Here is a 20132-nt window from a genome sequence, read left to right on the forward strand (position 1 = left end):
GCCTCTGATGGGGGAGGGGCACCCGAGGGGATGGGAGAGCCCCTGAGCTCAGCTGGGGCTTGGTTGAGTCTGAGATGCCGAACTCAAGGGAAATTGGAGCTCCAGACACTAGTTAAGACATTGTCTAAGAGAGAGGACAGGACGGGGAGGAAAATGCGAGGGACAGGAGGGGCCCGAGGGGTGGCTGCCCAGGGCAATGGGCCCGGCTCTGGGGCCCCGTCGGGCCAGCTCACTGTCCTTTGGATGTGATGGAGGGAGCGGTCAGGACCCTGAACCGGTGGAGAAAGTCAGGGAAGATGCAGAGCTGCCGAGCTGCCCTGAAGACCCCCAGCACAGCAGGGGCTGCGGGTCAGCGCCTGCGGGGCCTGCTGGGGTTTCTCCGGCTCTGGGCCTCCGGGGGACCCGCATCCGGGCCCTCGAGGTGCGCCCAGCACCCCAGCAGCAGCTTCCCTCAAGGGCCTGGGGGTGATGGTCCTGACGCCCTGAGGGCCGCCCCTCTTCTCCGGAGGGGTGCGCTCTGCTGATTTATTCAACACAGAATTCGGGAGACAGTCTCTTTTGTCAGCTCTTTTCTCCTCCAAGTAAACAGATCAGTAAGTGGCGATAGCCAGCAGGGCAGGAAGAAGGCTTCCCCAGCCTCCCAGCCTCCCGTAGGACCCCCGGCCCCCACCACGGAAAGCCGGTCGGGAAAGCGGCTTTGGGGGTTTGCTTCGCTTTCCCGTCATCAACATGGAATTTTCATGCAGCAGCTTGAAGTTCCTTCTAAGAGAACAGAACGAGGTGGAGTCAGCAAGACATGTGAGTACACGCAGCTCGACGCTGCCAGACGTGGGGGCGGGAGCGGTAGGGGGAGCCGCCAAAGCCTCAGGAAGCTCGTCCTGCCCAGGCCGCCCGCTTGGCATGAAAATAGAGCCTTTCTTTACCAGAAAGGCTGTCTGAGTCGGAGTTAACCCAGTTCAGCGACTTTCATCCCTTACTCAGAACTGAAATCGGTGTCTATGCTCGAAACCACACTCATGTTAACTCATCATTTCTATACGCCATCCAGGCATGAGCCTCGCGTGGCCTCACAGTGAGTGTGTGTATGCAAGTGTGTATGTGAGTGTGTGTGTGTGTCTAGGGGTGTGTGTGAGTGTGTGTGAGACACTTTATCTCTCACACTGCCCACACCTCTGGACGCCAGCAGCCCCGTCCTGCTGGACGAGCTGAGCTTTGGGTACCAGTACGAGGCCCAGGACTGCGTCCCCCGGTGGGTGTGGAGTGGATCCTCGGTACGACGTTCCCCTCACCCCATTAGCATGGTTTCCAGCCCCTAATGGCCTCTGCCCTGGAAAACGTGCTGTGCGAGGCAGTATTGCGGTATCTGACAGACTGCACTAATTTGTGTCTGAATTAATCCTGTAAACCACCTTTACGGTTCTTGCCTCCCATCCTGCATGTCCAGGCCAGCCTGAGGTTACCCCGGGAGTCTGCATTTGACGGTACACAGCGATGGCTCTCCTCCTTCAAATGCAAAGTACGCATCATTTTGTGCTCACCGCTCTGGTATGACCTGAAGTGCACTGCGGCGACGGAGCTGCCGCTCTGCAGGCTCCGCTCAGGTGGGACAAGCCTGCCCTTGGCCGAGCGGTGAGCTCCCTCCAACGCTTGGCTGTTCCGGTTCCAGCCGGCACTTGTCACGAACCGTCCGTCCCAGGTGCGTGTTCGCCAGGAAGCTTTCCAAAGCCCTGTGTGATTCACCCCACGGGCACAGAGCCAAGAGCACTTTCGCGCCAGGAGGCTGCCGCCCCCCGTTTGCTTATTGCCAGGGTGGTCTCACCTCTGCACGGCGCATGAGCATCTGAAACTCGTCTGCCGGGGCCCAGGGCTCCGCTGGGTCATGGTGGAAGGGCCCTGAGAGGCTCAGGCCAGCATACTCTGCACCTGTGGATCTCCTAGCTGTCATTATTTTCTCTGCTGTCTGTTCTTACCTGAAACCATCAACACAAACGGAACTTTTACTGCAAAATATACCACAACATGCAAGGCAGGGGCGCCCAAGAGTCAGCTTGGGTGTTGTCTGAGGGGTTCCAGAGGCTCTCAGCTGTGCCGGGTGACCCTTTAGATGCAGCTCATGGAGAGATCTGGGGGTGCCAGGGGAGGGACCAGGGAGGCCAGGGCACCAAGGGGGCCCACAGCTAATTACCCGCCAGTCTGGAAGCTTTGCAATGCATAACAGTCTCTGTGGCCTTCCTGGAACGCGGTGGGGAACTTCAGCACTGATGTTAACCCAGCTTCTGTCCCCTTCACTCCCTGACCCCTTCCCGTCTAAGATGTCTTCCAAGCAACTGAATTGATCCAGGAGCTCTGCACAGACATAGAAGGTGCAAATATGAATGAACACGCCCTCACCTGCACGCACAGGTAAGTGGAGGGGCAGCCCTCACTCACACAGCACGACCTGACCGGGGGCCAAGGTCGTTGGGTCGTGTTTTATAGCTGTTGAGAATGACGCTGCTGTGAACACTGGTGCACAAATACCTACTCAAGACCCTGCTTCCACTTCTTTGGGACATATGCCTGGAAGTGGAATTGCTGGATCATACGGGAATTCTTTGCTTATTTTTTAAGGAACCTCCATATACCGTTATCCTCCATGTAACCTCCATATACCATGATCCATATACCGTTATCCCAAGTGGCTGCACCCTTTTGTGTCCCAGCCAGCAGTGCACAAGGGTCACGATTTCTCCAAATCCTCACCAACACAAGTTAGTTTCTGGTTTGTGATCGTGGACATCCTAACAGGTATGAGGTGGTATCTCGTTGCGGCTTTGATTTGCATTTTCCTGATAACTAGTACGGAGACTTTGAAACCCCGCCCATTTTCTTTATTAATTTACTGGCACACAGAAGAAAGAGGAGCTGCAGCGCCCAGACTCAATTACTGAGCACAGGTGGCAGCCCCTACGACACCTGGCCCCTGAACACCTCAGCAGGCGTCGTTCTGAGACTTTGAACCTTGGCCTGTGGGTTCGTTCCAAACAGGGATGCGTCTCAGGTCCCGTGGACCAGGCTGGAGCATCACGGCCGGGTAGCACTGCTGTTCTTGATCCGGTTGGAGTTTCTGCACCAGCAGCTTCCAATTTTCTAATAAACTGTAAACTCTCACTGGTACCTCGCCTTGGGTGGCCCCCAACAGATCTGAGCGGTGCAACTCATGCTATCACGTCCCCCCTCCCCACCCCCCAAGAAACTTCCGAAGGACTCCAGCTGGCGTTCAGCATCTTTACGTTTGTTCTTCTTGTAAATATGTTCTGCAGTGAAATGAAGGTTAGGCTTTCTGATCCCGTGATCCTTCCCGACTCCCGCGGGCATCCGTCCTTTCTGGATTAGTGACATGTAGGCATTTCCATGTTCTCCTGGAGCTGAATCATGGCGGCTGGATTCTTGCTGTGTGTGGCTGGCCCAGCTCCCAGGGCCCGGCATACTCCGTGGCCAAGTCTGTGAAAGCCACGCAGGAACCTGCTAAAGATAACGAAAACCAGCAGTGGCAGTTCCGCCTTTCGGTGGAAGGGTCCTCACGGGGCTCATCCTCAGGGTTAGGGGCAAACAAGGCGCATTTCGTTCTCAGTAGCTGAGCCAGGGCTGCTGAATGTTCTGTCTTTCTCATGGGCGGTGTCCTTTGGGTTTGAGTCACGATTAGGGATCTGCTCAGATGACCAGGTCTATAGGTCTGCAGTGGTGGCTGCACATTAGAACCACCTGGGAGCCTCTAACGATCCCCATGCCTGGGCTCTAGCCCCCACCAAAGAAATCCGAATCTTGGCATCGGTGCTTTTTACAGAAACTCCCCAGGTGACACCAGCGAGCAGACATGCTTGAGAATCAGCTTCTAAACTTAAATGAACATGCAAATCACCAGGGCATCCTACTAAAGATGCAAATTCTGAAGAGCAGGTCTGTGAGGGGTCTGAGATCCTGCATTTCTGACCTGCTCTCCAGTGACGCAATTCTGCTGGTCCACACTTTGAATAGCGAGTCTGAAACAGGGCTTGGCAAAGCGTGGCTCAGAGGCCAGATGCTTTATTATTTATTTATTTTTTTTTTGGCGGTACGCGGGCCTCTCACTGCTGTGGCCTCTCCCGTCGTGGAGCACAGGCTCCGGACACGCAGGCTCAGCGGCCATGGCTCACGGGACCAGCCGCTCCGCGGCATGTGGGATCTTCCCGGACCGGGGCACGAACCCGTGTCCCCTGCATCGGCAGGCGGACTCTCAACCACTGCGCCACCAGGGAAGCCCCAGATGCTTTTTTAAAAAAATGTTTTTGGCTGCATCAGGTCTTTGTTGTGGCACGTGGGATCTTCCTTGCGGTCCACGGGATTTTTTGTAATGGCGCGCGGGCTTCTCTCTAGCTGTGGCGTGCAGGTTTTTTCTCTCTAGTTGTGGCGCGCAGGCTCCAGGGCACGTGGGCTCTGTGATTTGTAGCACCCGGGCTCTCTCATTGAGGCTCACGGGCTTAGTTGCCCCACCGCATGTGGGATCTTAGTTCCCTGACGAGGGATCGAACCCACGCGTCCCCTGCATTGTGAGGCAGGTTCTTTACCACTTTACCATCTGAGGGACCACCAGGGAAGTCCCTCAGATGCCTAATTTTGTAAATAGTTTTACTGGGGCACAGCCATGCCCAACTGGGTAGTTATAACAGACCGTATTACCTGAAAGCCTAAAATATCTACTGTCTGGCTCTCTACAGAAAAAACATGCCAACCCCTGGTTTAAAGCATGCTAATTAATGCTGGTATATCTGTTACGAACTCAATGACCCAGGCTGTAGGTCATGATCGTTATAAGATGATGGTGACTCAGAGGGTCTCCCTCCCTCAGAGGGGCAAGGTACATTTTTAAGTCGCAGTAATTATTAGATCATCTGACCTCCTTTTGAACCTTTCAGATTTGGTTTACAATTGTGGAAGTGAAAATTGTTTTTTGTGCAGAGAATGTACTAAAAAAAAAAATAAAGAGCGAGAGGAAGGATAATTTATACTCCTCTGAAAGTTCTTTGGCTAATGTCTTAGCTGTGCAGTCTATCGTCCATAAAATTCTAATGAATTATTGTCACTTAAAAGTTTTCTACCATTTAAAAATTATACAAGTAATATATGTTTGTTGAGAAAATATGAACATATGGTACTTACAATCTGAACATCCAGAAATAACCACTAAAATGTTTGAATATACTCTTCAGGCCATTTCTGTACATACATATATCACATGCCACAGTGTAAACAGTCTCTGGTGTCAGTTTTCTCATCTCTAAAGTGTGGAGAATAATAATACTTCTCCAGGGGGTTGTTGATAGGATTAAATGAGATCATGTGTGTGAAGTGCTGAGCTCTCGTTAATAGCTCAGTAAACGTTAAGTTTAGAAATGGGGTTCTATTGTTTCATAAACTACCCCCAGGGTTTGGGGGCCAGTCATAAAGTCGGTACATGCCACTTTCATCATTCTCTTCTGGAGAGAACCTGGTCTCAAGACCACACACCTTCCTCCAAGGGATGCCGGGACATGCAGTGCAGCTGGGCAGGCACCCAGACTGAAACCAGGACCTCGGGGTGTGGGTGAGGGATTTAGGTGGAAAGCTAATCTCTGCCACAATAGACTTCACCCCATTTTTCTATGAGAGTGTTCATCTTTTGCTGTTCGATGCATGTGAGTTCTTTATAAATTAATGATAGGAATTTTTGACACATATATTGCAAAATTTTTCTTTGGTGCCCTTTTTCACTTTTAATTGTGTTTATGGGGTTTCTATTTTAAAACTTAATTTAGTAATATGTGCACATTGTAGAAAATTTTGAAAATAACCAAAGGAATGAATTAAAAATTGCTCAGAATTCCACAACGATAGATAACAACTCTGTTAACACCTTGATTTAGTTGATGTGTGTGTGTATTTGTTTGTGTACATGTGTATGTGCGTTTCTTCACACACAATTAGATTTATGCTTTATATTCTATATATAGTTTTAAATCCTGCTTTTTTGCTTAAAATTCTACTGTGAGAATTCTCCCATCCCACTGGAATTTAAGAGATAACTTTTTTTTTTATCATCTTTATTGGAGTATAATTGCTTTACAATGGTGTGTTAGTTTCTGCTTTATAACAAAGTGAATCAGTTATACATATACATATGTTCCCATATCTCTTCCCTCTTGCGTCTATCTCTCTCCCACCCTCCCTATCCCACCCCTCTAGGTGGTCACAAACCACCGAGCTGATCTCCCTGTGCTATGCAGCTGCTTCCCACTAGCTATCTATTTTACGTTTGGTAGTGTATATATGTCCATGCCACTCTCTTGCTTTGTCACAGCTTACCCTTTCCCCTCCCCGTGTCCTCAAGTCCATTCTCTAGTAGGTCTGTGTCTTTATTCCCGTCTTACCCCTGGGTTCTTCATGACATTTTTTTTTCTTAGATTCCATATATATGTGTTAGCATATGGTATTTGTTTTTCTCTTTCTGACTTACTTCACTCTGTATGACAGAGTCTAGGTCCATCCACCTCACTGTAAATAACTCAATTTCATCCTTTTTATGGCTGAGTAATATTCCATTGTATATATGTGCCACATCTTCTTTATCCACTCATCTGTCAATGGACACTTAGGTTGCTTCCATGTCCTGGCTATTGTAAATAGAGCTGCAATGAACATTGTGGTACATGACTAAGAGATAACTTTTAATGACTGCTCAACAATCCATCATTTAGATGTTCAATATTTCATTTCCTCATATTTCTAATTTTGGGTATTAGATTGTTTCCGTATTTTCACTGTTACAAATAATGTCTCAGTAAGTGTCGTTCTTCCCAGACCCTTGGCCACCCCTTCACACATTCGGTAACCGTGCACTGTGTGCCCATGACGCACCAGGCACCCTCCTGGGGTTAGGAAGACATCACTGCCCTGGGCTTGGGGCTCACAGTCTCATCCTGCTTGTTTCCGTAGCATACGTTTCTAGAAGGGGAATGACTGTGTCAGAGACACAGAGAGAGAAGCTGGGGCGGGAGGAGCTGAGCCTCGCTAAGGGAGTAGCTCTGGAGCCGGGGCCCCCGACTCCCCTTCTGGGGGCAGAGATGGCCATTCCCCGAGGACTGCGGCCTGTTCGTGCTGTTGTTTCTTCAGCGTTTGGTTCAAGCTTCCCTTAAAGCATACGTGTAATAATGAAGCCCTACACGTGTGCTTCCAGGACAGAGTGGACTCTTCCGTGTGCGGCAGGGGAGCATCAGGGCCCTTTGGTACAGTGGCTGGTGATGGAAACGCAACGGATTGTGGGAGTCATTCTGCCCTGACACTCGTGGGTGCCAAGGCCCAGCACGAGCGGAGGTCCTCACCCTGTCGGCCTAAATATTTAAAAAGTTACTCATCAGATGGTCGAACAGAATAAGCTCTTGTCCTCCTGCCTTTGCACGTATACCTTCATCATGACCTGAGGAGCAGGTTCAGGTTTAGGACTTCTGGCACTTTGAGGTTAATAACACGCAGGGATGCAGGACCAGCCTGCCGTCAGCCTGCGACCTGCCTCATCTCCTCCCCAACGCCCGAGAGGCCTCCCAGCCCCATCCACAGCCCGCCAGCAGCTGCCCTGCTTCACCCCGAGGGCCTGGGGTGTGGTACCCCGGGAGGAGAGACCCGGGGAACGGGTCCATGTCGGCCCTGAAGGTGGGAACAGGCAGTTTGGGCAGGAAATTCGGGCTCGCAAGGACCTGGAACGTAGTCCAGAGAGAGTCATGGGCTCCGGGTGGACACATCCTCACCCCAACGGGCGTGGGGCTAGATCGGGGACCCGTGAAGCCTGGGGCCAAGGCAGGGCCCCTCTTGCTTGGGTCTAAGCCGTGCTGTGAACAGCTTCTATTGCATTGTTGCTTCCAAATCACATGGCTCAAGATTCTCGGTCGACTCCCGGGTGGTGACGGCCCAGCCAAGATGTGACCCCGGCAGCCCGAGTCCAGAGTCCACCCTCTTCACTGCGGTGCTTTGCTGCTCCTCATAGAAGGATGGGAAGCCCTGGACTGGATTATCTTGAGACCCACTTCCTCCCAGGGATGGGGGTCAGCTGTGTGGGCAGGGCTGCTCCGGTCTGGCCAGCTCTGCAGTGAGGAGAGGTCCAGGGACCTCCACGGCACTGGGTCTGTCCCCTGACCATGACCTCACATCCGTTCGCTCTCAGACGTAAGTTCTATTACTAAATATTCCAAATCGGGATGTTGCTGAGCATTTAGGAACAGAGGTTCTAGTTTCTTCGTCTGAGTTTTCCCCGGATTATCTCCCTAAGTAGGATTGATCAAATGGCCCCTCCCAGCAGGACCCTTCTCTTGTCACTGTGGAAATTATGCGGTTCTCTCCTCTCCTGGCAAATCAGTGTGAAGTGAACGCTTTCCCTTGGAAATGCTCCTAAGTCTCGGTTTTTCCAAAATACAAGTATTTTATCAAAACAATACTTCGATGATGGGAGCTTTTTTCTGCGCTGCCCCATCTTAGCTCCGCGGATGGAGTTTGGGGCGGGACCAGGGCCGGCAGTGTGGCTCCATTCCTGCGTCACCAGGTGCAGAAGCAGGATTTGGGGACCGTTGGGGTCTTTCCCTCCCCTCTGCGCAGGCCAGCCTGGGGGCTTTGATAAAGAACCTTGGGAAGAGGCAGCCCGCATGCCCCGTGTTCCCCCCGCAGTGGCGGCAGTGGTCCCCTGACAGTGCCTTCCTCTGCAAAGGCGCGTGGAATGAACAGTCTCCCTAAATTAAGTCTATAAAACGTTTCCTATCTCCCCTATTACCCACGCCTCAGACTGAGTTCATGGGCAAAGGAGAGAGAGTAATCCATGTAGAATTTTGGTCAGTTGGGTAACCCCCCGGCACAGTTCTGGAAAATGTGATATGAGAGGGAAGTTCTGTATAATTGCCCAAGTGGGCGTGATTTCAATGTGCCTGTTGCTTCCCCTGGGCAGTGGCAGGATGGTTCTGTGTCTTTTTGTTCTCACTTACCCAGGGGTGAGTTTGTTTCCCCCTTTTTGCTTGTTAACACCCTTGCTAACATTCACCCAGAGTGGCCATGATGGGTGAAATTAACATTTGAAGAACTAGCCCTGGCTCCCGGGCCTAACGCAGTCGGTCTCCCCCAGCCAGGACTGGTGGCTGCCAGCCTTTAGGATTCATCCCAGTCATTTCATCCGGAAAGGCATGACAAGCAAAGGAATAGCCTGGCTCTCAGGAGGGCAGCGATGCCGTTGGATGGCTGAGATGGCCTAGGAGCGCCGGGCCCACGGCCGCCCCGCTGGAACTAACCGCGGTGCGCCGAGCTCTCCAAAAGCAGGATGAGCAGCGTTGCAAGGACGTGAAGGGAGTCCCCGGGACAGGCGACCTCTCTCCAGATCGGATGTGGCACATGGTGGCTCGTGCACCCACGCTTCCTCGGTTCTCCCGACAGCAGGCAGGCGGCCCTGAGATGACATCACTCCTTCCCGCTGAGCCCGGGCAGAGCTTCAGCGCCCTTCCCAGCAAAGCCCATGAGGCATGTGTTGCTGAAAGATGGAGTTTTCATGCAGGGCGAAGCCCAGTGGAAATCCCACTCTAACATCAGCCCGGGAGCCACCCAGCCTCTCTCAGGAGGGTGGCGATGGCAGAGCCCGCCCGTGGCCTAACTGCTCTCCCGGCTTTCTCTTTCTCGTCAGGATCCACAGCTCATTTCGGAGGCTGAAGGTATCAGGTACTTGGTTTCGCAGGCTTCTCTGCAGCAAGGACATAGGTATGTGTCCTAACCCTGGCCAAGGATTTGTATTCTGCCTGTAAAAGCTCTGGTGGAAGTTTTCCTTCCTGGTAAAAAGAGATCTGCAGAGAGAAACCCCACTCTTTGTGCTTGGAACTTGCTTACCTGAAGATGTAACTTCCAGAGCTGTGACCATCGTCTTGTAACCACGAGGCGCCAAGCCCGGAAGTGAAGACCACTGCTCTGTGGACGGTGGGACAGAGAGACGGACACACCCGGGTCTGTAATAACCTGCTTGGTGGCTGAATTTAACATATTTGGAACCACTCACTTCTGGACTCCTCCTTACGCGACAGTAAGTCCTTGTGTAAGCCGCTTACGGTTGGATAAGCTAGTGCTATAGCCAAGAGCGTTCTTCCTGATCTGAACCCTTCCCCTGGGTTTGCGGCATCTCCTGCCTTAAATGGTAGAGCACAGCCCCCGGTACAGAAGCTGACTGTGCTGACTGGTCACTTTCCCAGCTTCCTGTGCAGTTCAGAACGGACACACTGCCTGGGCCCCACCGACCGTGCGCCCAGGCCAGACCTTGTGTCAGAATCCAGTGTGTGAAGGATCAGAGGTGGTGCAGAGTTCATGCAGTGGAGGGGACAAGAGGCTGCGTCCAGTGTCCCCGGTGGCCAGGGCCGTGGCTCTGGCCGCAGCAGGAACTAGGCCCGTGACAAGAGTACTTCTGGTGCAGCAGTGGCCTTTTTTATTTTTCCTGTACGCGGCTCTCTCACTGCTGTGGCCTCTCCCATTGCAGAGCACAGGCTCCGGATGCGCAGGCTCAGCGGCCATGGCTCACGGGCCCAGCCGCTCCGTGGCAAGCGGGATCCTCCCGGACCGGGGCACGAACCCGTGTCCCCTGCATCGGCAGGAGGACTCTCAACCACTGCGCCACCAGGGAAGCCCGCAGTGGCCTTTTTTGATTGGAGTGTAGTTAATTTACAATGCTGTGTTAGTTTCAAGTGTACAGCAAAGTGATTCAGTTATGTGTATATATATATATATATGTAAATTCTTTTCAGATTCTTTTCCATTATAGTTTATTACAAGACATTGAGTAGAGTTCCCTGTGCTCTACAGTAGGTCCTTTTTGTTTGCTTACTTTATATATAGTTGTGTGTATATCTCATTCCCAAACTCCTAATTTATCCTCCCCACCCTATCCCAGCGGTGGCTTTTTTGTTGTGGGTGGAGAAGGCCATTCCTGTCTGCATAGCGTCCGAGCTGCCTCTCCATCCTTCCCAGAGAGTTTTGAGCTTCTCAATACCTTTTTAATCAATTCCCATTTTGCTTAAAATAGCAAAATCGGCTTCTGTCGCTTACATCTAAGGACACTGACCGACACAATAACCCACAGGCAGTGGTAGCTATGGACGATACTGCCCACGAGAAGCCCTCTGTTAGCAAATTGCCCACGTGCCACCTCTTTTAAGCATATAACGTAGACGCATCTCTGAGTCCTAGTGCATACAAAATCAAAACATTTTCCGTTTATATGTTTGGATTTCCAAGGTGAGGGAGGTGTAAAATTCAAGGAAATCGTTAAGAGAATCCTCCTAAAAAACACATGAAATATTATTTTCTACTTCCTGGAAGGAAACACAAGATTGGTTCCTCTTGCCTTTGTGGTTGCTCAGAGGGTCCAGGGTGACCCAGTTACCATGGCAAGAGCTTCCTTTTCAAAGCACAGCAGAGACGCAGCCATTCAGAACGTGTCCCGATGGGCATGTGATTCCTTCTGCTCCCGTGGACATCAGCTTCGCTGTGAGCTCTGTGTGTCGTTGCCGAGGTTCCTGAGACCTTGGTGTAGGGCCAGCTGAGTAGGTTTGGGTAACAGCTGTTTCTCTCTTGGTCCTGTTTTGAGTTCTGTGATCGATGAGGCTCTGAGAGAAGCCTGAAGCCACCAGCAGAATCGGTGTGAGAGCCAAGAGCTTCTCCCTTTTCAGGTTCTAACGCTACGTGGGCCTCGACGGTAGACCAGATACCTGACACGGACCTTTTAACTGTTGAGTGGTCTGTAGACGGAAACTACCGCCACCGGCTCACTTGTTTCAAATCTTAATTTTTTGCCACCTCCTCATTTCCAACTTCTTTCTTCCTTAATAAATAATAATAATGATAATAATAATAATGGCCACTTTTTGTTTGTTGTTTTTTGTGGTACGCGGGCCTCCTACTGTTGTGGCCTCTCCCATTGTGGAGCACAGGCTCCGGACGCGCAGGCTCAGCGGCCATGGCTCACGGGCCCAGCCACTCCGTGGCATGTGGGATCTTCCCGGACCGGGGCACGAACCCGTGTCCCCTGCATCGGCAGGCAGACTCTCAACCACTGCGCCACCAGGGAAGCCCGGCCACTTTTAATTAAGCACACACTATCAGCCATGCTACATGCTAGATGCTTTATACATATTATCTAATCTAACCTCCTATGTTTCCTGAGAGATATTTTACAGATATTTCACAGATGGGAAAACAGAGATGCAGGGTGGTTAAGAAACTCACAGAGGTCATTTTGAGAGGTTGACATTATTAGTCATCTTTTCATACGTCCATGTTTTATCTCCCAGACAGACCCCTTGAAGGCAGGAACAAAATAATATCAATCTTTCTAAAACTCATGGTTTTAGAAATAATGTGTTGGGCTGGTCAGTTGCTCTGTCTTTAAATACATCCCAGTGTGGGAGGATGAGAAGGCTTGACTTGACACGGGATCGAGTGGTGCACTGGACCTGATTCGTCGTGTTTGCCTATTTCCATCATATGGGTGTTTCCCGCCACCACCACCACCCCCGGCTGCTTTCAAGTGGCCAGTGTGAAGGCATAGCGGGGAGATGGGTGCCCTTGGCTCTCAAGGGCTGTGGAAGGGACTGCAGCACCTCCCTGGCGCCTGGGCAGATCACAGGGTGTCTATAGCCCCAAAGCTGCTTTGTTTGGGAGGTACTTTGGCTGCTCTGTGATCCTCTAATAGTTTCTCAAAAGCACAATGCCTTGGAGGAGATTGGTGATGGGTTTGGTGGATAATTTACCCAAATCTCATTCTGACACAGGGTTTCCTTCTGCTGGTGACTGCGCCTGCCAGCACAGGACACATGGCTTCGTGCCTACCCAGGGGCGCGCCCACACCCAGCATGGAGCTGTGTTTGGGCAGAGAGAGGCTGTGTGACCCCTGGCAACCCCTCCTCCTAAGAGCAAACACTTAGAGCAAAGCTTTTTTGCTGTGACTTAGAGGAACACGGTGAGGAATTTCTTCCAAGAATGATTAACCCTAAAGATAAGCAAAACACGCCTGAGCTAACAAGGAGTTTAAGGATCCGACATTCTTCCTGGCAGCGAGCAGATCTCATCCTTCACCTGTGTCTGAGATGCTCTTGTTTAAACAAACAACAAAACGCCTCTTGTCTAAGCCTTGGTCAAACTTACCACCAAGAGGAATGCGTTTTAAAAGGCTTATAATTAGAGGTGCTGGATGCCATGTTGCTGAACAACTGTTCATAAAACAATAAACATGTAATTCTGTTGTTAGAAGGGGAATGGATTTCTAATTTTTAGTAAATCTAAAAAGAGCTCCAAGTCCTTTCGGTTACTGAAACTGAAATAATATCTAACAGCTCGGTAACAGACCGACATCCTCGACGTGTATGCTTGGGCTGGGGCACTCGGCACTCTCCCTACAAACTTTTATTGCATGTCTCTTAGGTACCAGACACCCTGTAAGAGCCTGGAGATATAAAGACGAAAAACACACAGGCCACTGACGTCGGAATGAAGTGGCTAGAGAATGCTTTCCGGGGCTTGGCAAACTACAGCCTGAGGGCCACACGCAGCCTGCAGCCTGGGGTTTACTGGACCAGGGCCACCTCCATTCACAGACACGCTGTCTATGGCCGTTTCTACCGCGACAGAACTAAGAAGCTGGGATGGAAACTGTACACCCACAAGGCCTACGTGTCTATCATCCGGCTCTCTACAGAAAAAGGTTGCCAATCCCTGGCCTCGGAGGAGAGAATGCAGACCTAGACCAGGGCACTCATATCAGGATAAAGACAAGGACACGGAGCCTGGTGAAGTTGAGGGGGTGGGATTTGCAGGGCGGAATGGGGACAGAGAAAGGGAGGAAGACAGGGCATAAGACCCAAGATATCTCTCCGGAGAGGGAGGGAGGGACATCTTTCCCACCTCGAGCGCCCTTACGTACACACCAGGCCTAGCATTTCCTAGACCTAACAGGCAAACTATATGTTTTTCCAAAACACCCCTGTATGAATGTGAGTGGCCTTTTGTCCTGGAGAGCCTGGGACAATATGTCTAAAATGAACACCTCTTTTTTGAGTTACTAGTTTATTGGAATATTAACTACTTTATCTAATGCTGCTATAGGACTCAAAAGGGGGCAGCCACTTATATAAAATATAGCAATATTGAACTTGGCAAGTTAAAATCTATGGAAGTGTTTTTCTTAATCCTTATCATGACTGAACTAACCCAGAATAAATCCCTATCAGACAATGCAATCTTTAACAGATAATAATTTCACAAAGTAGCCGCTTGACAGTGGATCTTTGCTTTATTTTTTAAATCTTAATTAGAGAATTAAGACAAGTTCTGGGCCAGTATATAAGTGTGCTATGGGGGAAAGATGACCTTGAGGAACTGTTCATTCAGCCTCCTCCTTGACCCCCATGGTTCAATGAAAATATTCAGAGATCCTAAATCTTACAAACTTCATGAATCCCGTTACATTAAGTCCATCCCTGCAAAATAACCTTATTAATGACTATTCAACTCCGCAGACATTATTGGGGCCTCCTCAGTGTAAGGCATGGCACTGTGCTGCTCTCAGGGGACAGAAGGATCAGGAAGAGATCGGGTGTTTTCCCTCAAAGAGCTCTCAGACCAGAGTGAAAGCACAGAGGTTCCCTGTGTGTCCAGATGTATCTGATGCGATCTATTCTTTTTTTTTTTTTTTAACCAAAGTATAGTTGATTTACAATGTTGTGTTAATGTCTGCTGTACAGCAAAGTGACTCAGTTATACATACATAGATTCTTTTTCATATTCTTCTCCATGATGGTTTATCACAGGATATTGATACAGTTCCCTGTGCTCTACAGTAGGACCTTGTTGTTTAGCCGTCCTGTATAGACTAGTTTGCATCTGCTCATCCCAAACTCCCCCTCCAGCCCTCCCCCACCGCCCCCTTGGCAACCACCCGTCTGTTCTCTATGTCTGTGAGACCGTTTCAGATGCGAGCTGCTCTTAATAGAAGCAGAACCGTCCTGTTACCGGTGGCTACTGTTCCGTCTTCCATCACTTTCCCGGTTCTTCTGCCAATACTGTGAGCATCCTGCCCCCGCCAACCCTGTCAGTGGTTTGAGTGGACTCTGACACCCCCGACCTGCCCTGGCCCCATCCGGATGCCTCCTGCCCCCAGCCCCAGTGAGGATCCCAGGGTCCTCCCCAGGACTTGCTGAGCTGCTGCTGAGAGGACAAAGCCTTTCCTTCCTGGGTGTGAGGCTGTGGGCTTGGGTCGGAACACGGCCACCATGGGGTCTCCCGTGGACGGGGCCTGGGACACTCAGAGAGAGGCCAGGAGAGCTTCGACCTCGGCCCAGGCTCTGCTTCCTGGCACCCCTGTCCTTCCCGCAGTTTGGCTTCAAGGTTGGTAAATTGCCTCCTTTTGCATAAGTCAGTCGGGGTTGGGTTTCCGGGCCTAGCAGGACAATTCAGACTGATAAAAATGTGGTCAAGGAAGCAGGGGAGAGAGGGGGCTGGTTCTCCCTGGGGCATCAGGGAGGCCTTCCCGTTCGGGCGTCCAGCTGAGGCTGAAGACGTAGCAGGGTGTCTCCAGGCAGAGGTGGGGGCCAGGCCAGGCGGCAGCCTGGCCCGTGCAGAGGTACGGCCGGCCGGGGCTGGCCCGGGGGAGGCCCAGGTCTGATGTGATGGGAGGTGTGGGGAGGGCCGGAGAGGACCAGGGAAAGAGAAGCACTCGAAGGCAGGGTGAGGCCAGAGCATCTGTGGTGAGCTTGGAATGCTCGCAGGAGAGGTGTTCCTAAAACCCAGGTCAGGAGTGCCATCCTTTCAGCCTGCCCTTGAGTAGAAGTTACTCCCAAGCAAGGGCAGCGGGGGGCTGCGCGTGGCTGGACTCTGGCTCTCATTGCGACGGCTCACGTCCTGGCCGCTCTGTGATTAGGGCTTGCTCTCCTCTGCCGATGACCAGTGCCAGCCACGAACTCTCAGGAAGGAATAAGCCACCTGACACACATTCTACTCGGAAAACACAGCATTTTAATTTGCCTGTAGCTTCTGCTAAAAATTGAAACGTACATGTTATGGGTCTGGTCCTTGGAATCTAGAAGCTAAGCTTGAAGAGAGCAGTTGTGTGTGCGGTTCACAAATAAACGTATGTTCGTGGCTAAATGTGAAAACCCCTCAGGTTTCCTGCAGGAGCTCAGTAATTCTCTCTGTCTTTGTTGACAGGAGACCTTAGGTTACAAGCAACGCATAATTCTTAAAGGCAGTTTCCAAAAGTCTCGGAGTCCGACAGATTGCTGCAACAAAAAATAAAAGCTGGGAGCAAAGCCAGGACCTCTCTGGACTATTTCTGCAGCTTGCTGAGAGCCTGAAATCATTTCCAAGTGAAGATTTTTGAAATGGGCCAGGGTCTGTGGTTAAATGCACTTGGGAAAGGCTGGCTACGCCGTCCTTCTGTTGGGAGGCACCAAACTCATGGTTTTCTGAAGGTTCTGAGAAGCCCCGCAGCAGAGGAGCAAGAGTCACTCGGGGGCCTGGGGCGGCCTGGGACCCACTTCCATACGGCATAGCCACACAGGACAGGGCTTGAGTTGTCGGTTTGCTTAAGGGGCCCAAAACAAAGCTCGGAGAGGCCACTGCTGGAGAAGAGAATTCGAAAGGGTCCGTGGCCACCTCTGCCCAGAAGCACGTTGTGAGCCAGCCTGTCCTGTGACGTGCTGGGCAGAGCCCGTCCCCAGACTCAGACACCTGGCCTTCTGACCCATCACGAACATGCCACCAGCATGGTGGCACTGAGGACACTGCGGCCCGCTGTCCCCCCTGAGGACACGAGCGGGAGTGAGCACGGCACGCGCGGGGCAGCGAGGAGGCCGGAGTGACCAGAGCAGAGAGGGCAATGCTCTCCCATATCAGGCCGGCAGAGAGTGATGTGTGTAGATCGGAAGGTATTGCCGTCAAGGAAGATAGCTCCTGGCTTTAAGAAGCCCAGCGTCTCATGGATTGGGAATACCGGGATCGATTAAACCAGAGCACAGTTAACTGTATTACAGAGAAGAATACGGCTGTCTCTGGGGGGTGGGGTGGAACATAAAATGCCATAAGGATTCAAAACAGAGGAATCGTAACTGCTTGGGAGCAGAAGTATCGTGAACGTCTCCCCGGGGAGGAAGTCGTGTTAAGGAGGACCTCAGACAATGAGTGGAATTTCCAAAGTGGTGTCCAATACTGTTATCGGTTAAGAGCAATGCCAACCCCAAGGCCTGGAAAACCCAAGTGACAGCAGCTGAAACATTAAAGACGGTTCATTATCTCATGTGAAGTACGGAGGCCAACGCATGAATCTCAAGAAACTGCTACGAGAACAGAAGCCGCGTCCAAAAGATTATGCTCCGTGTAATCCCACGTGGGTGACATTCTAGGAAAGGCAGAACTATGGCAACAGAAGACAGAGCGACAGTTTCCAAGAGCTGGGACGGGGCGTGACTGCAAAGGAGCCAGAGGGAGCTTGCTGGGGGTGGGAAGGTCCTGCTTCTTGACTGTGAGTGTGGTTACACTACGCCTACATGTATCAGAACTCCAAGAGCTGCACACTTACAGTGGGCTACGTTGTTTGCGTAGGCCTTAGTCAACCTCATTCGTTCTATCTTTTATTACAAAAGGATATAGATATTCATTGTAGAAAACATGAATAATACAGAAAAGCCCAACGGAGAACTTTAGACTCACTCATTGTATTGAAGCACATCCTTTCGGTGTTTGTTGTAATAGATTTGGGATTACGCTGGCAGCGTTTCATAACCTTTGTTCAAAACTTAAATTTTAACGCCTCAGGAGTATTTCATCGTACGGATGTACCAAAAGTTACTGAACAGTCCCCATTTCGGGGGAATGTGTAGTTTCCGCTCGTTTCTGATCATAAATAATCCTCTGCTGTGTCAGTGCCCTTACGAGGACCCGTGACATCCCCTCAGTGGCGTGTTTGGTGAAAGGATCTGAACCCTTTTTAGCACTTGTGACACCTACCCAGGGGCATATTCTTTTGATTAGCCATTATCGTGGATACAAGTCATCAACCTGGGCAGGTAGATTTTATTTTTAAGGAATTGAAACCCAGATTGAGCCACCTGTCAGGAATGAGGAGACAGGCATGCTGTGGAAAGTCAACTGAGTAAAACGACCAGACCTCTAGAAAGTCCCCTCAGCTGTTCGTAGGGGCGGCTTCAGAAGGAGGGGCTCCGGCGCTGCTCTGAACAGGCAACAGGCCGCGTGTGCAGCTGCACCAGACAGCCGGCGAAGAGCAGCTCTCGTCGGGGGAGAGAAGCCCCACACAGCCTCGTGCTCGCATCCTGGACACCAGTGTCCTGCGATTTCTTTATGTGCCTGTGGGCTGTCTGTTTATTCACGTAACTGCTCTGACCCCCATCCTCAGCTCCGTGGGGAAGGATTCGCGACCAGCTCTCATCACGACTCAGCACCGGGGCTCCGACCCCAGGCCGGGCTTTGACTCCAGGGACCTCGCCACCCAGGATGAGTAACCTGGGGGTTTACACCTGTGAATGTCCGCCCTCAGGTGAGCCGCTCCAGGGCTGTGCTGTCTCCTCTCCCAGATCCAGTTTGTAAGGACATCGTCTGGACCTGGGGCCCCGCCTACTTCTGTGTGACCTCATCTTAATTACACCTGCAGAAACCCTGTTTCCAAATGAGCTCACACTCGCAGGTAGCCAGATTAGGACGCCAACCCACCTTTCTGGGGATGCAATTCAACACAAATTCCATATTTATTATAAACACACACAAGCATCAACCTCCTGATGGATTATGTAAACCCTTGGTTCCCCTTGGGGGGAAAATCGGGAGACATCTTTGGTTGTCATGACTGTGGGTGGTGCTCTGGGCACCCAGTGGGCAGAGGCCAGGGGTGCTGCTAGTCACCCCACAAGGTGCAGGACAGCACCCGCGAGAGAGGTGTGTCGTCTGGTCTAAAACAAACATCCCACGTGGTGAGGCTTCAGGCTAGGTTTTCGGGGGACCCAGTGGTACCCACAGCACCTCCCGCAGACTTCCATCCTGCCGTCCCCCCACATCAGACACCTGGACCTTTACCACCATAGTGGATGGGGCTCGAGGCAAGTTCGTTTGACTTCAGGGAGGGGGTGAAAGCTGGGTGTAACAGGAAGTGAGAGACATCTGTTCTAAGTCATGACAATCGATCACTCACCTCTACGAATGAACACCTGCCACAAACAAAAACTAACAGTGGGCTTCCCTGGTGGCGCAGTGGTTGAGAGTCCGCCTGCCGATGCAGGGGACACGGGTTCGTGCCCCGGTCCGGGAAGATCCCACGTGCCGCGGAGTGGCTGGGCCCGTGAGCCATGGCCGCTGAGCCTGCGTGTCCGGAGCCTGTGCTCCGCAACGGGAGAGGCCACAACAGTGAGAGGCCCGCGTACCACACACAAACAAAAAAACTAACAGTGCTGGGAGCCGACGCAAAGAAAAGGTACAACAGCAAGTTGTGTGATTCTGGAAATGCCACGTCACCTGGAATGAGGCCAGTTTCTGTGAAACTGGGGATGACCCAGTGGATGCTTCATACATACCCGTGGGCGAAATAAGTAGTGTTGCAGGGAGGAGCTTTGAGAAAGAGCCTCACCTCAGAGGCCTCGCCCGTTATCACTCAAAACCCTTCGAAATGACGCCAAACCCATTTCCGGAACGTCGTGGAAATAGTGTTTATGAGTGTGAATTGCTACGTGTGCAGACGGTAGGGTAGAAGTGCGTGCATGTGTGAAATAATACAAAGTATTAGGGCGTATAAATCTGCACAGATGAGGACGTGAGGCTGAGCTCTGTAAACCACAGGAGACAGCAGAGCTTTGCTGAAACGTTCAGCCGGGGCTGAGGGCTGAGATGGGGTCGGAGGAAGACCACCTGGGAGGCAAGACCAGGTGCAGGAGCCCGAGCTGGACCCCCTCACCGGGGGCCTGGTGACGTACTCCTGACCCCCCTTCCAGCCCCCCTTCCAGCCCCCGTGGGGCGCAGCCCTGCCCCCCGGCCCCTCGGGCCCTGGTCCTGAGATGCCTCGCCCCCCGGGATGC

This window comes from Stenella coeruleoalba, assembly GCF_951394435.1.
Source record: "Stenella coeruleoalba genome assembly, chromosome: 10".
Classification (NCBI taxonomy): Eukaryota; Metazoa; Chordata; class Mammalia; order Artiodactyla; family Delphinidae; genus Stenella; species Stenella coeruleoalba.